Source organism: Euprymna scolopes, chromosome 17 (genome assembly GCF_053919585.1).
Source record: "Euprymna scolopes isolate OS-2025 chromosome 17, ASM5391958v1, whole genome shotgun sequence".
Lineage (NCBI taxonomy): Eukaryota > Metazoa > Mollusca > Cephalopoda > Sepiida > Sepiolidae > Euprymna > Euprymna scolopes.
In genome coordinates this window covers 128,624,633-128,632,566 of record NC_136498.1, presented here as the reverse complement: position 1 = coordinate 128,632,566, position 7,934 = coordinate 128,624,633, and positions in this window count along the sequence as shown.

Sequence of the window (7,934 nt, the reverse complement as noted above, 5' to 3'; positions counted from 1 at the left end):
TATATTCAAATATTTATTTACATTGTTTTTGGGGTTTTTTTGTGGAAATTTTTTTGTTTTTGTTGCTGACTTTGCAGTAAATTATTAGTTTAAAAAGAATTAGAAAAAAGATTAACATCAGAGTATGATTCATCTGGTATCTTCAAACAGCCTTATCTAGTGGCATCAGTTTCTGATATCTGGTGTATCTGCTGATTTATGGATACTCTGAGAAAGAGTATGGCCATTGTATTCAATATTAAGTTAAATGAATTATTAGTTCAATGTGTGTTTGTAATAACTTGCAATATATGTATAAACATGTATATCTAATCCATGCACTCAGCAAATTTGTCATAGTTCCTCCTCAAAGGTAGAATCAAGGCAGACTCATTTAGTTGGCAAAGACTTGAGTGTTTTTTAAATAAATGATATATAAAAAGCATTGGATGGATGAAGGGTGGTTGTCGGGGGACATTACATTATTCCATGCAGTGTGTCTTTCCTTTGTTCGTTCCTTTGTATGTGTAAATAGCGTCAGGTGGCATAAGCAAAAAGACATTTGAAAGATAAGGAAATGTGTTGCTTTAGAAGAACCACAGATTTTTATTCCTTTTCTTTCTTGTTAATGCGACGGTACCCACATTACACTCGCAGCAACCATCCCTCTCCAGGATCCCCAGCACACAAAGCACGACTAAATTGTATCCTATTTTAGTATTGACTAGGCTCAACATTGCTTAACTTTGATCTAACGGGAAACAGTGTGTTAATGTGATTATGCCACATATAAAAAAACATTATAAATGGTTCAATTACTCTGAAGCTTTTGAATAAACTAAATAAAATTATACATTGTAACATATATATCTGTCCAATATTTTTTAAATAACAAAATTAGTGAGAATCATATATTTCACAATGCTTTTTATTCATAAATATGATGTCTGCGAAAAACTATATATATCCTAATGGTAATTTTTCAAGTGTGCCGGCCCTGTCGGTGGGCATTAGAATACACCGATTGCCCCCGTGCAGAGGGTAAAAGACCCTCAATGGGGGTCCTGGATATGACCTTAAACTATATCCAGTGGTGAGGCCCCAGCTTGCGGGCTTTGGGGAGTATGGAGCCACCCTTTAATTACCATTGCTCCCAGGTCTACTCTGACCCGAAGTGGTAGTACCTGTTAGGGTTGCAACTATGGGTTAAATAGAAACCGACTTGAAAACAACAAATATATTCTATTAAAAAAATTTTCTTCAAAATCTTTGGATTCGGCATTAAATAACCCAAAAAGGGTTGATATGCCGTAAAACAAAAACAACCAACCAACCATCAAGTGTGCCTTTTCATATGTAAGCCTAAACTTGATTTTTGAGAACAAGAATATCCACAAATTTTACAAGAATATGGCTTTTCTCCAGTGTGAATTCTCATGTGCACAACTAAGTATGATTTCTCAGAACAAGAATATCCACATACTTCACAAGAATGTGGCTTTTCTCCAGTGTGAGTTCTCATGTGTTTTACTAGATGTGAACTTGTAGAGAATGAATGCCCACAGACTCTACAAGAATATGGCCTTTCTCCACTGTGGGTCTTTGTATGTCTGACTAAACTTATTTTATGAGAACAAGAAAAATCACATTGTTTACACGAAAAAGGCTTTTCCCCTGTGTGTGTTCTCATATGAACAATTAAAGATGACTTGCTTGAAAGGGAAGAGCCACATACTTCACAAGAATATGGCTTTTCTCCAGTGTGAATTCTCATATGCTCCACTAAACGTGGCTTATGAAAACTAGAATAGCCACATATCTGACAAGAATGTGGTTTTTCATCACTATGTGTCTTCATATGCATGACTAAACTTGATTTGCGAGAACAAGAATATCTACAGAGTTTACAAGAATATGGCTTCTCCCCACTATGAGTGCTCATATGTCGCACTAAAGTTGATCTAAGAGAAAAGGAATAGCCACACACTTCACAAGAATATGGTTTTTCGCCAGTATGAGTTCTCATATGTTTCACTAAATGTGATTTTGATGAAAAAGTAGAGCCACATACTTCACAAAAATATGGTTTCTCTCCAGTATGAGTTCTAACATGTTCAACTAGAGATGCTTTCCTGCTAAATGAACAGTGACACACTTGACAAATATATGGCTTTTCGCCAGTATGAGTTCTCATATGTTTTACTAAATGGGATTTTGATGCAAAAGTAGAGCCACATACTTCACAAAAATATGGTTTCTCTCCAGTATGTATTCTAATATGTTCAACTAGAGAGGTTTTCCTACTAAATGAAGAGTGACACGTTTCACAAAAATATGGCTTTTCTTCAGTGGGAGTAGTCATGGTTAGATTTGCTTGTACAATAATAGGCACACAAATATATGACATGTTATTATTTTCATTGTTTAGTTTAGTCCTGATTAACACATGATTTTTCCAGGAAATACATGTTATAGTTATTTTTGTGTTTTTTTTTTCGTTTTGCCAGATTCAATTCATATACTATGATCAAGTAACTAGCTTAGTGCTGTTACTTAAAGTAACAACTGAGACGGTTCAAAATTCCTCACATAGAGCAAATGGTTAGCCATTCCGAGATGTTTGGACATCTAGTAATATATTATTTAAATATTTAGTCAGGAAGTAGGCTTGTGTCAGGATGTCCTGACAGAAGAATTATAGTTAAAAATCTATATCAGAGAAAACTTCTTGAGATGAAATTATTCTTAAAAATAATTTACGCCCTAAAAATCACTGCACAATTTCTTAAAAACTTGTATAATGTATAGCAAAATGATGAGAAAATCTAGAGACAAAATTTATAACAAATATAATAACGCATCTCTTTGTCCTTTCAAAATCATTCCTTAAAATCAAAACATAGATCTGTACAATATTCTACGACCATAAAGGAAACATTTACACATAGATCGATGGTGTTTTTATGGGTTTAGAACTTTTTATTCGTTTTGTCATATAGATATCCACTTGATCATGGTCGCCCTGTCTTAAACCAGTACTTTTGTTGTCACAAGACAAGCTTCCCAAACATTATCTCCTCTTTTTTTTTGTAATAGTTAAAATGTACTATTGTAGTGTATTTATGACAGAGATTACAAAACCATTTGGGGGGGGGGGGTAAAGATATTTACGTTTTGTTGTCACAAAACAATATTCCCATGCATTATCTTCTTTTTATTTGGTAATAATTAAGGAAGTAGAGATGTATAGGTCTTGTTATCAAAAGATAATCTTTCCAGGCATTATCTTCTTTTTTTTGTTGGGTAATAAAGATTAATATTTCAAATAATCCTTTTGTTGAATAAGAGGTCTACATTCGAAATATTAATAAGATTCATTCAAGTATAGCCAATGTCTAGATACATATTTTTACATAAATATAGGAACAGCCATTTGATATATATATGGACTGAAGTTTTCACATTTGTTATTAAGATCATTGCATTCAATATGTGTGTCTTTTCTCGACAATTTAGAAGTTCTGGTACATAGCAGAATCCAAGAAATTACTTTTACAATAAATTTCACTTTTGTTTTCCAAAAGAACCCAATTGCCTTTACAATAGATCTCTAAGATCCATTCAAATTTCATAAAGGTTTTCGAGCAGGAACATCTGTAAATAAAAGAAATTCAATTCAATTTTATTATTTGTATGCAAACGTTTTATATATCATCTAACTGCAGTCATAATCTCTAGATGGAATTAATTCAAGATTGTACAAAAATCTATGACCAGTGTTGAACCAATTTGGCTCTGATTACAGGCAAAATAATGTCTTCAAAATCACATCCACTTCAAAATAATCATTTAACTTGATCTAAGATTTCACAAATTGAAATATAGTCAAATACAATTTCTATTTATATTATTTGGCTTCTTCAAACTACTGTACTTATTTTGAATGTCATTTTCAGAACATTTTGGTCCATGTAACCTCCGGTCTTCTTTGGGTGTATCTTCTCGAACTCGGGAATATTTTTTCGAACTCAGAACAGTAGTTCAAAGAATCCAAATAATATGAATAACGAATCCTCATCAAAAATTCAGAAACACAATTTCTGTCATCTGCTTGCAGTATGTGTTTGTAACATTTTTATACTTTTAAAATGCTAACAGTGGTTTATGATCGGTTTAAAACACTTCTGTACATTAAACCATGTAATTTGGTGACTGCAAAAATAATACACATTGTTTCTTCTCGATTTGTGCATAACTATTTTCTGAAGGAAATAACTGAAGAGTATTTGTATATTATACAAGCTCCAATGCTACACACACTAACATCAGTAGCTACAATGATTCTAACATATCAACAATAATTCTCCTGGCATTTTGTCATCTTCTTTTTCTTTATAATAACTCGTTAGGAGGTGGTTCATAATGTAAATAAACACATTCTAATAGTTGGTTAAACCCGGAAAACTTTTTAGTGATGATATCTTTTTCAGAACTTGTTTTTATTACTTTTACCATTTTTGTTTAAAATTTAATAGAAATGTTTTTTTTTTCCATAAAAAAAATCACATTTATTTTGTATTTTCATTAATCATTTCCGATTTTTCATTAATCATTATTCATGGATACTTTTAAATGCTTCATGTATATGCGATATGTGTTGCTCAGTTCTTTTACTGATAACTAGAATATCATCTAGGCAGGCTGTCACAAATTTCAATCTGTTAAGCAATGTGACAATGGAACTCGTCCGAATTAGTACAAGTATTTGTAGATAGTTATTACTTTAATAAACCTTTAGCAAGTATACCTTTTAGTGGTAATCTTTTAGTGCATGATTCAAGCCTTTGGAGAAATCTGTACAAACATGATCTCTTTATATTACTTGTATTGATCAGTCTATTGTTCTCATCTTGAGTGTCATTTGTGCAACGTTTAAGGCTAATCCAAACGGTGCACAAATATTGTATTGCTTATACTACTTTTCTCCTTTCGTTTCCAAACAACAATCAACATGCCTGGGGACGGTCAAAGACCAAACTGACTGAAATGTTGAACAAATAACACTCAAGATGAGAACAGTAGTCCGATCAAAACAAGTAGTACAATATCTTCTAGTTGTCTTTTTATACTGCTTGCTGCGCTTATCTATATTTTAGTCCAATCAATACAATATAAACAACCAGCACTAATCTAAAAAAATTCAGAACTTTGCATCTTCTTTAGTTGTTTACATAAATTGTCTGCGATATTTACTTCCGATAATACTCCTAATTTTTCCAGTCTATTTAATTCCTTGTAAAATTGATTTAATCATGTGATTGTAACATTTTTAATTTGTAAACTATTCAGGTAGTTTTAATTGAAATTTATTAGTTATTTTGTAGATCTAAGTCCACCAGAAAATTTAAATTTCTATAATTAGTCCATATTCAAAAGATTGTTTGATTTGTTCATTTTAATATAACGCCAGTTTTTTACCAATAAGTATTTTAATATTTTTTACTTGCACAAACTTCCTGATATATTAAACTTGGTCACTTTTGAATTACTACTCAATGGCTGACTGGAACAGTTTCTAAATGTTCATATCAGAAATATCCCTGCACATGCTTAAAAAGGATGTGTTCTCTACAGCATCTAACTTTACAGATTGGCTGACAACTACACACCCTTCAAAAAGTTCCAACAGAAACGAAATAGACTCTTCAATGTACTGCTGTCATTGTACATAGAAATCTATATTTCAATAATTTTCAACAAAAATAAAGCCGCCTTTGAAACTGCCAAATATCACTGCAAAAGATTTATAGAAAACGCGAGATTCTTTTGCCCTGAATGTCAAATTTAAAGTACCTGAGCAGAGGCTTGGGTCTCATGAGTTTTCGTGCATAACAAACAAGATTCTAAACAAATGCGTAACCTTGTGGGAGTTGAAAACTCCCAGCCTAACTCAATTGTCGCCCTTTAATGCAGAAGAGCGACCTAGCTATGTCATTTCCTGTTCCCCATATTTCTTCCTCTTTTGCGCTGGACCTTCTCATTGTTTCTATTGCTTCTTCATGTATATTTATGTAAATAAATTGCATTTCTTTCACTGATATATAACGGTATATTTTCGTCGTCATTATGCAACCTTTTGTCTTTTCAATTCCTCTACCATTAAATACATACACCATTACACACATCCTGTCCCCAACAACCTCCATCCCAATCAACTCAGCTAAAACAACCTACTCAATGACCATGACAACAATTCCGTTCTGCAACATTAATAGCTGATGTGTTGATGGTAATAATTTCTAGCTATGGAATAACTGGAAATGTCTTCTCAACCATCAAATTCATTCTTTATAATAGGTTCATTAAAGTACTTATTGATGGGCAGAAGTCTGAAGCTTACAGTATTAACACTGGCATGCCTCAATGATTCATCGACAATCTCACAAATTATATTCTAGGATATTCTGTATGCATTTATGCAGACGATACTACTATCCATGGTAACAGTTCAAAGGTCAATAATGATCTTTGTGATTCTTTCCTTTGATCTTGAATCATCGTAAAAATGTATCCCAAACCAAACTTCTATCTTTTCACCAAATACTCAATTCACCGCAATTGGTCGCAATGAAAATGAAAATTTTATTACTTTGAGACTCAGCTTCACAGATCCATTGCCAAAATCACTAGAAAAATGGTGAAATCATTTTACTGCTCTAAAAAATATCTCACTCCCAAAACAATTCTATGTAACAAAGTCAAATACATTCTAAAACAGAGTTGCCACCTTTGGGAAGGAGCTCCTAAAGAGAAGTCGTTCCTGCCTTGAGAGAGTATGAAACCATTTTCAAAATCTAGTGAGCAAGGACTTTTTCATCTTTTTACTTCATTCTCACAAACATTGCGATTCTATCTCTGCTCTATCATTACTTTTATGGTGTTCAACTGAGCTTCAATCTATCATATCAGCTGCAAAACTTCAACAAAAAATACTTGTCTAGCTTCAACAACCGTTAACAGTTTCCCTTACTCTCTATGCCTAAAACTAAACGAAAGTTTCATGAGCAGAGTTTCTTTCCTTGACCTGTCCTTTTGTGGAGCTACTTTCTGACTGACTATAACATGCTCGTTTTCAAGTCTAATGCAAATAAGTTCTTGTTAATTTTAGATACAAAAAATAATACAAATCAAATAATGGAACACCGAATTAACCTACACGGACCAAAAATCCAAGGACAAAATGAAGTACAAAAGAGAATGGTAATGGAGTCTTATTACAGAAGTCATCCCAAATACCGAGGATATCGGAAACGGATGAAAAAGTTGTGGAACATGTCATGTGACTACCGTACAACAGAACAAAGAATTATGGACCAAGCAGAACTTATTCTCAAGAGAGTTTGGCTTTCAAATCTAGAACTAATGGAAATATAACAAAATACAAATGACGGAACAAAACAAGAAACATCACTGAAACCAATAGAAACTCCTGATGTAGAAAGCTTACAAAACTCAGACAGAAAACACAGAAATTGAGATTCATGAAACAACTAGCCCGGGTGTCTGGCATTGCCCGGATGTTTGGAGGTGTGTGTTGAGCAAAAAAAAAGTCGTAGTAGGCAGGCAGGCTCGAACCCGTAACGTGAAGGCAGAAAATTAAGTGAAAGAAAATCTGACGTCTTACCTCTACTCCATGATGCGACTGAAAGTTCGGAACATTAAAATTGTGCAAAGTCAATCCAATCGATACGATGACTTGCAAAAATGGCATGCAAAAAGTCGACCCCTCCTTGGAGAAAACTGGCCAGTTGAGGGTAAAGGAATTTATGTTTTTGGCCAATTTTTCGATATTTGTCATCTGAGACGCCAAGCTTCAACATGATACTGATCTTATGAAAATCCGACGCCTCTGCCGAATGTTTTAGGCAGACATACAAGCGTACATACATACATTT